Raw genomic sequence first — 7,601 nt, forward strand, 5'->3', positions numbered from 1 at the left:
TGGTTCAAATGAACCCTGTTGTCTTAATGGAACTTCTCGTTTATAGGCGAGGATATGGTTCATATGAGTCTACTGGTGTGTGTTATGATGATTTGGAAACCCATCCAGGCCCAGTATATATAGGCTATGGTGGTTAGGAGTTATGCCAGTTTCTAACTGTTGTGCATGTAGTGTAATGGGTACTACATGCAGCTGTTAGGCTAGCCACATGCAGCAGTTTCTGCATGGTCAGCAATCAATTGCATTAGGAGTTACACCTCTCTATAACAACTCTTTTTCAGCATCTATATAATAAAAGGAACCTCATTCAGTCCTCTAGATTTGTAAGGTTGCGATGCGGACGTGTGAAGTGCGAAGTGCGCCTCTACAGCCACACTGCCTCACATGCCCATGCCTGCACACCGAGCCCGTGCCCGAGCGCGTGTGCACACATACCCGATTCTCCTCGGACTAGGTGGTAAACATTACAATGCTCCACCATTATCATATATACACAAAAATCTTCTTCTCTTTTTCCAATGTGGGACTATTCCCAAAACACAAGAAAAGTGTTTTTTCAAAACATTTTATCACACACACACACATATATAATTTAAAATATATTAAAAAATCAATATATTTCAACAGAATGTAAGAGTACATTTTGGGTAAGTGATATATATGTGGTCAAAATCGATAAAATGTTATTTTGAATGATCCGGAAGTCCGATGGTGAAGTGAATAGTCTGAAAGCTAGATATACTAGTTATTGAGCATGTGGTTGGATGAAATTACAAATGGTTAAGTGTAGACGAAGTTCTGTGGTTGAAAGTGTGTATGTCTTAAAATGCACTTAGGTTACTAAAGTGAGAAATATCTTATGACGTAGTTATTGGATCAGAATTTCAACCATAGAAAAGGTTCATGTGAAGTCAAGAAATAAAGTGATCGGTTTACTTCATTAGATGGTCAAGTATATATGTAGATATAATGCTCTAAGGGTTTGTTTATCAAGATGGGATGACCCACTATATAATATGAACCAATGGATTAGAAGGTTTATGGTTACTAAATTATCTCAAATAATCGGATGGATAAAAGATCCAGCCAGTAGGTTAAAATTCAAGAAAGATGTTTACTTAGAATATATGTGAAAATAAACCCAAAATTATAAAAATTTCAAAATAAACCTAACAATCATAAGGTTAAAGAAAACCTAGGTTAGCTAACAAAATTTAAACAATAAACCCAAAAAAAAATACCTGAGGTATTACAACCCATCATGTAGACTTACCTTTGATGTGAGTTGTCCATTTGTGGGCCCCACCTTCGAAGTGGGCCGTTCATCCTGTGAGGCTTACCTTGGATGTAGGTCGTTCTTTATTGGGGACCAAACTTCAATGTGGACATCCATTATGTGGGGCCCACCTTGATGTGTTTTATCCATCATGTGAGGTCCACTTTTACTGTCCACTACCCTTCATGTGGAGCCTACTTTGATCTAAATCAACCATTGTGTGGGCGTCCCTTTGAAGTAGATCGTCCATCATGCAGGGCCTGCCACTACTAGAAAACCGGGCTAAGGCTACGGATAAAATCCGTAGCTAAAGACCTATGGCTACGGTTTTAGTCCGTAGCACGACCGTAGTCGTAGGTGTCGTAACAACAGGCCTAAAACCTATGGCTACGGATTTAATCCGTAGCTATAGATTCAAATAGCTACAGATATAATCCATAGCAATCATTTCCATAGCCAAAAGTAACTACAGCTACGGATAGTATTTGTGCTAAAAGTGGTGCTACATCCATAGCAATATTCAGAATTTAATAACAGCTACGGTTGTAAGATTACCAGCTACGGTCAATATCCGTAGCTATCGCTTACATTTAAAAGAAATTATAATCATTCATTTATTCAATTACCACCTACATAATCATTCATTCATTCACTCAGTCAATTACAATCATTCATTCAATAATGAATCAATTACAATCATTCATTCATTCAATAATTCAATTACAATTACAATAATGCTGAAAGTGCAAATCTTGGTGAGTCTGTATACACTCGCATATGGCCAGGTGATTCCTTCATCCACCATAGATAGAAAATGGATGCGAGTATCAATAGTCCACCTGCACATCCAACAGCTATATCGATAACTTCTCCTGCGCATCTTCTGTAATTATATTCGAGGGCGAACCACCACTAGAGGACTTTGCAACATAAAAATAAAGAATCAGTCAATTGAAGAATGATGAAAACTAAATGCAAGGAAAACATAAAATTCCCCTGATGTAAACTGAACTAATGCTCCAAACAACGTTCATACATTGCTAAAGTACCGTTGAAGCAAGCAATCATTCACTACACCACACATTCCATAGAAGTACAACAAGTTCAAAAACACCTGCAGATGATTCATACATACCTTATTATAAGGATCAAATACCATAACATTAGTCAAGTGATGAAAATTTGAAAATAGAAAGGGAATCAAGAGTGGTAAAACTGAAAATATGAAGAGAGATGAAAGTGCCTATAATTGGCAACTTTCAAAGAAAAGAAAAAAGAAGTAACTAATAAAGCAGCTTGTTAAAGCCCATATGCACCTCACACAAGGCCACCCTACTGGCCTATCACTTGCATGGGAAGTCTGACATGTGCATCAGGTGGGCTCAATGTAAAGAAAACCTAGAGAAAAATCCGCCAGTAATGGGTCACTCCTGGAAGTATGATGAAGAAAACTAACTAACAAACTCCCAAAGAGGACCACGTCCTCTATATATCAATGAAGCTTAAAAAGCATTTTCCAATACAGACAATTGTTCTTTTTTCCTTTTTTTCTTTTTTAAGGGGATATTAGACATACTCAGTGTTGCAGCCATACATTGATATATCTCAAAATATTGCACTGCCCATTTACAAATATTCATGAATATCATCGATACATGCAACGCGTATCAACGATATCTCAATACAGAATATTTAGTTATAGTTGAGCACTTGAGCATGAACCGAACAATCTAGCCAAATCAATTTTTAAACTTGATCATTTGATTTAGCATGTGAATTTCACAATCAATTTGAGACACCTTATATTAACTTGAGAGATGTAACACAAAAGATAACGCCAATGAGTGAACATACCGCCACCACGACAAGGATACATATCACTTTCCCTTCACCATTTTTGAAGAAAACCAATTGAGCTGCAAAAACAGAAAAACAAGAACATGAATAAATAATAGCAAAAACTAGTAATCCAGAAATATTTCAATTTCATATAAAGCATAGGCCGTCGTCGTAGGTGGTGCCGAGCCAATAGGTCTAAAACTAGTAATCCAGAAACTTGTAAATTTTTCATCAGAAATTCTGAAAGGAATGAATTTACAAAATGGTCCAAATTCAACAATCAACATACACATTGCCCAGCTGATGAGTGGATGGGCCTGATTTTTGGACCACATAATTTACATGCTTGGGCCCACCTGATGCATGGCATTAATGTGAATGTCCAATAGATTTACCTGATAGGTCCATGTGGGCACATGTAAAGGTATATGTGGACATAAGAAACTCTTGACTTCAACATAAAACAGGAGGGAGAACCCTTCGGATCAATCATGATAATAGAGCAATTGTTGTACTCAAATTTTCAATAGTTAAATCCAGTAAATAAATAGGTTGATGATTGTAAAACAAGTTAATCATTCAAAACTCTTTCAGCCATGTGAAAAGGACCACATGCTTTTTAAGGACCGTTCTTAATCTAGTTTCAAGCTTTAAATAAAATGGCTCGGTACAGAAGAGCACCTTTATCTTGTCAACGACATTTTCTTTTGCTGCATTTATTGTGTGAGTTGCTCCTAGCATCTTTGCATTGCGAAGTTTATCATCTTGAACATCAACAACAATAATTTCAGAAGCCCAAATGCCCGTGCTATCTGTAAACAACTGGGAGAAGTAATTTAGTCATAATGATGTAAACCTGAGACTTAAGATTCTATAAAAGCAGAAACGTTATATTATATGCCATCAACTATGCTGAAGGAATTTGAAAAAGAAATATACAGCATTTACATGGGTCGTCACCAGCATCATGGCAGAGTTGTCATCATTATTATTATTTTTAAATTAAAAAAAAAAAGGTCAAATCACTGTCCCAGCTAATTTGATCGGCAGCGTATGCATTTGCAAATCAGCAATAATATCCAATTCAACATCATCATCACCTCAGACTTGTCCCAGGTATTTGGAGTCAGCTTCGGGAATCCTTTTCAAAACAGAATCACAAATTTTTTTAAAAAAAATAAAAAAAGTTAGGTAAAACAAAGTATATATCCTCATCCCCTTAGAACATGTAGACAGATGAAACTCTAGATAAAAAATAGCCACTTAGCCAACAGAGACTGGCAGCATCTAAACCAAACAAGAACAAAAACCAAAAAAAAAAAAAAAAGAAAAGAAAATGGACACCAACTTACCTACTACTTGAATCTCTCCATTGCCAATCAGACACCTCAGAGCTTGTCTTCGAATTCAAAAAGAGGTGTCATCTGCTCCTTCAGACCCTTCCTCTTTTGGATATCAGCCACCAACTGCCCCGCCCGCAATCCCGCCTCCATTGGATCAGACGACATCATGTCCCAGTGATCAAACACGCACTGTGGGAAGGCTTGTCCAGATGTTCCTGTCCTCAAAGTCCCTTAGAACCCAAACGACTCAATGACAAGTAGGTACACCTTGATGTTGTAGAGTGGCATGCCAGGCCTCTGCATTTCCTCAAAGACATGACCACGCTTCTGGTTCAGGACACCATAGATGCCACCGAGCGCTTGTTTAGGTGCTTGTATCTCCACCAAATAGACAGGCTCCAAAAGCTCGGGTTTCACAGTCAGCTGAGAGGCATATATGACCCTTCTTGCTGTCGGGATGATCTGTCCACTGCCCCTGTGGATTGCATCAGCATGAAGAACAACGTCACAGACCTCAAAGCATATGCCCTGCATGTTTTCTTCAGCCAATGCTCCTTCCTTTGATGCTCATTAGAACCCAGCCACAACAGAATCCTTGATTTCATTTAGGTACTGAACTCCCTTGCACATGTCAACAACCATATTTGGGCCAGTAGTTTCAGGTCCAAAACACCAGATCTTCTTGGCAAGATCCTTGTCCCACCCGAACTCTTCAGATAGGATCTTTGAGCGGGCTTTTGGGTCATCCCTAGGGCCGATACGCCCCTCGTCAATGGCTCAGCAAGCCCATCTTCTAAGGGACGGGCCTCCGTGTAGAGACGATTGTGCTTGTTAGGGGACTTGCTCATTACAGTCTTGACTGACTTCTCAAGTACTGTCTCACGGAAAAAGACAATAGGATCTGAAACAAGAATCTCAGCCCCACCCATGAAATCTTCCTGTAAGTCCTTCAAACAAATCTCGAGGTGGAGCTCTCCACAGATTTCTGCCCCAAAAAGCCCTTAAGAAACCCAGATTTAGGACATACCCCACAAACCTCTGCCCAAAACACCTACTTTTTTAAATGTAGTAAATAACTCACAGATTGCATGTAGACCATAACCCATGCACTTAGCAGGTTAGAATTTATTCACTGGGTGAACCATAACCTATGAACACAAACAACAAATATGATAAAAGCATTTCCCACATTTTTATAGCATTGGACCCACATTTTGTTGGCATCACTGTCTTCTCATTTCTACTCCACACCAAAGCTCTCATTTCCCATGAGTTTTGGAGCATAGACAATAGCTTTTCATGCAACTGGGAAAACTAAATGAGGGAACAAAGTCACAAGGTATTAATTCGTGTATAAATTATGAGTTCACTGGTTTCACTATACGAAAACAGTGTGGTCGAGAATAGAATCTGTATACAATGCTAGAAACACTCGATAAAAACCAATGGTGGTTGATCCTCAGGCCAAGTCACATGAAATAAAGAAGCTGTTGAGCCCAATCTGGTTTAGTGCCATGGTCCTACGAGTCATCCACAAAACTCGACTAAAGATTCAACAAATTGGTCTGAGTAAAAAAAAAAACAACAAAAATCAGGTGGGCATAGTCTAAAAATGGCCAGTTTGACCTGCTTCCTATCAGTACATTCTGCCATCTGGACTTTATGCCTAATGCCAAACAGCTCTGCTTCCACAAAATGTAGATGAGGTTCCAATACAACATTAGCTTTCCTCTGGAACTTTGATGTTCATCATTAGCTGGGTTGGATCATCCAATGATAGTGATATATTAAAGGACATGACAAATTGTCACAATCATACAACATAACAAAATACTCTAATATAAGAAAGATTGCATTAGCTTTAAGAATGAGAAGCAATAGCCAAACAGGTCAATGCTTCCACATAAACACATCTTGTTTCTAGAAGGCCTCAACTAGATTCAACAAACTCAGGAACTATATTGAAGGCATTAAACCACTAGCCTTTGTCGCGGCAAGTTCAGTAAAAGAGAGGGTTGATGTCCAGTGGACAGCCAACTGTAGAACTTTTGCCAATATATCATTTGAAACCCAACCATGAATTGGAAAAAATTGAGATGATGATGATGACAGGAGACAAATTGCAGATACAGATGTGCACAGTCCCATCACAGATCCTACAGATATGGATTTTAGAGTACATTGCTTTGTTAAGTTACATGTTTATATACCTGAAATTCGAAAGCTCGGCTGACAAGGTTAAGACCAAAGCTTACAAGGTGCTGAAGAGGTATAACAGTGTGTTGCAACAAATGAGAATGCTGCATTACAAATCAATGCTTTTAAGAAAAGAAAAGAAAAAAAAGAGCTGGAGATCAAATTGGTCACCCTACAATTTCAACCACCGGCTTGAACTGTGATATCATCCCCATGTCCATAGATTTACATGTGTTTAAATATGTAATTATGGTAAAACCTAACAGTTCATACATGTTCAATTGCAGTTTGTACAACTTTTTAATGGTTCAACAGACAACTCACAATGGTTCAGACAGTTTTTGAGTTTCCAAGTGGTTTGGATCGAATTCAAGTATTCTTTAAGAAAAATAATGATAACAAAAGCCCAAGTTGGATTTTCTTTTTTCTTTTTTTCGCTTTCTTTAAATTGTTTTTGAGGATTTGATATTAGATTGTAATTGATTGTACTTGATTTGTCAATGCAGAGAGAAAGAACCCTTTTTGCCTCAGATACCCAAGAGCTACTTGAGAATCTTGTTTGTGCATAGTACATGAATTTGATGAAATGCATGAATAAGAAAGAAATTTTTTATTATTATTTTTTTTTGTTTGCAGAGATGGAAGGATGACTGTTGGGTTGTTTGATGAAGTACCTGTTGAACAAGCTGGGACTGAATAAAGAATCAAAGGTATTTAAAGACATTTACTTCCATGCATTGATCTAACACGCCTATATATGTAGTTGGTTTGGTACCCCATACTGCCCTCTCTCTCTCTCTTCTTATGTGTGGCTGGTATTTTAGCATACAGCAAATTCAATTTTCATCAATGCAAATTTTAAGAGATATTGGTTTTATAAGAGACCACAAAAGAGGAAGATAAGCCCACATCATTTCCACCATAAAACTCATATACACATTAGTGTG

At 37.9% G+C, this 7,601-nt stretch overlaps 1 long non-coding RNA gene and 1 pseudogene across 1 annotated transcript; both read right to left on the reverse strand.

Annotated features, from left to right (window-relative positions):
- Positions 1–1,983: 1,983 nt before the first annotated feature.
- Positions 1,984–4,091, reverse strand: LOC131226056 (uncharacterized). The gene is made up of 4 exons (XR_009161635.1): positions 3,797–4,091; positions 3,131–3,192; positions 2,313–2,390; positions 1,984–2,196 (listed from the first exon to the last, which is right to left on the reverse strand). It is a non-coding gene; the product is annotated as an uncharacterized LOC131226056 (long non-coding RNA).
- A 30-nt stretch (positions 4,092–4,121) lies between these two features.
- LOC131224997 (elongation factor 2-like) lies at positions 4,122–5,564 on the reverse strand (annotated as a pseudogene).
- Between the last annotated feature and the right edge of the window lie 2,037 nt (positions 5,565–7,601).

Source organism: Magnolia sinica, chromosome 14 (genome assembly GCF_029962835.1).
Source record: "Magnolia sinica isolate HGM2019 chromosome 14, MsV1, whole genome shotgun sequence".
Taxonomy (NCBI): Eukaryota; Viridiplantae; Streptophyta; class Magnoliopsida; order Magnoliales; family Magnoliaceae; genus Magnolia; species Magnolia sinica.